This window comes from Adiantum capillus-veneris, chromosome 23 (genome assembly GCF_014529385.1).
Source record: "Adiantum capillus-veneris isolate H3 chromosome 23, ASM1452938v2, whole genome shotgun sequence".
In the NCBI taxonomy this organism is placed as follows: domain Eukaryota; kingdom Viridiplantae; phylum Streptophyta; class Polypodiopsida; order Polypodiales; family Pteridaceae; genus Adiantum; species Adiantum capillus-veneris.
In genome coordinates this window covers 4,793,997-4,796,052 of record NC_140953.1, presented here as the reverse complement: position 1 = coordinate 4,796,052, position 2,056 = coordinate 4,793,997, and positions in this window count along the sequence as shown.

The window sequence follows — 2,056 nt, the reverse complement described above, 5'->3', positions numbered from 1 at the left end:
TGAGCTTCACTTCAGCTTCTAAACACTCTTTTCCGTCTTTTACAACCTTGTGATGAACCTAACAGCAAATATAACATGCATGAAGTACTCCAGATCATAAATCATGATGTCCTACTTACCCTACTCCTACTCATCATGTGAGATGGTGATATTGGTGTCTCGGTTGCTTCCTGGCCTCTCCGGACTCTCAAGCTATCCTTTCACCGCCTCTACCAATCCAACTCCTACTCTCTACACCACAACTCAACTAATTCCTAAAACTATGTAAGTCTACCTAAGTCGAAGGATCTAGGCCAGACACTTGATCCCTAGACTCCTCCTAAGACCTAGAGTGTCCTCCACCCTCTGATTGTATCTAAATGTAAAACAAGACTCTAGAAAGCCAGAGAATCCTTATCCTCAAGGACTAGTCTCAGTCACCTACCTAGGGTTTTCGTCCCCGACAACGGCACCAATGTTGGCGGATACGCCGCGACAGATGTTAGCACAACGAGAACTCACCTAACAAGATTTGTCAGCTAAGGACGAAGCTTGACCTGCAGGCGCGTGGAAGCAAGCATAGGGTGTCAACCTACACTCGACTACTTCCTACAGAGGTCTCTACCCAATGTCTAAGCTACAGCCTTCAGGAGTACATAAGAGGAGATTTCCTACAACGCTTCCAAGAGCCAAATACCCATCAAACGTTCTCGAAATGCCACAGAACTTGAAGGAAACCCTATTAACACCAATAGGATTCTCTCCCTAAGGTCCGCGAACCAAAATCCCAACCCTAGACACCTGGTGCAAAATCACGTAGGATGTCTTGTCGAAATTTGCACATCGTCGTTTCTGGAAACTAAAGTGCCTAATGTGTAGCTCTACTCAATGCGAACGCGTGGATATGTTGAAATGCAAAAACGGATAACGTATGCTCACCGAATCACTAGATGTAGCTCGTGGATTGAGTTCGCAAAACCAAACCGTACACCCACAACGTAGGTATTGGCGCGTAGCTCTCATCGGGGGCAACATGCTGCATTCTCCGCACTCGATTCCGACCACCGGTGTGCGCGTAGCATCAAGATGAAACTCTCACTCTCTCTCGTACACAGTACGCTCACTCACACAGACAGAACTTTTTTTTTAAATGACAAAAGGTCTTTTCATTAAGGTCAAAAGTGGTATAAATACCTTACAATTTCAAACCCTAATGTTCCAATTTAACCATCTACTCAATCTAAATGTCAAAAATGGGATACAATCTGGAAGCTTCTGTAAGCCCCACTATTTACAAAGGTGAAATGTCGGTTTTTCTCAATTAAAGAATAATTACAAAAAATAATATTCCGCCAAGCAATCATTCTCCGTAGGGTGTGTCCAGCTGCTAACACACATACACACACAGACACACACACACACATATATATATAAACATACACACACACACACACGCACACACACACATATATATATATGTATATGTATGTATGTATATATATATATATATATATATACATAAATATATTTATATATACACATATGCACATATACATAAATATACACACAAATATGTAGGTATAGCTTGCAATAATAGAATGTGATGTGTTATTCTAATTTCTAATGTCCTTTCGATAGGATATGAATTATGGTATAATTGTATCCAAGTAATGAAATAAAATGGGAAATTACTAATGATATATGTATGTATGTATGAATATCACTTATTAAATGGATATAAATAATGAGGTATTATAAATGCGCTAATAACCATGACAGGACATAGATAACACGATATAGATAGTATAGGGTTCGAGTATCCTCTAGATGAATAATATAATTAAATTTGAATAATAAAATAGAATGATACCACTTTGTGTGATCAGTGGACATGGATCACGCTGCTTTATAGTCCCAAAAATACACCTTATAATATACATTATTACACGATATGAATTATAATATATATATATATATGTATGTATATATGAAATTGGGTATCTTCTTGACTCACTATTAAGGGTGATAAAGTTTCACCATTTCTCTAGTATGCACTAGATCAAGATATATATATATA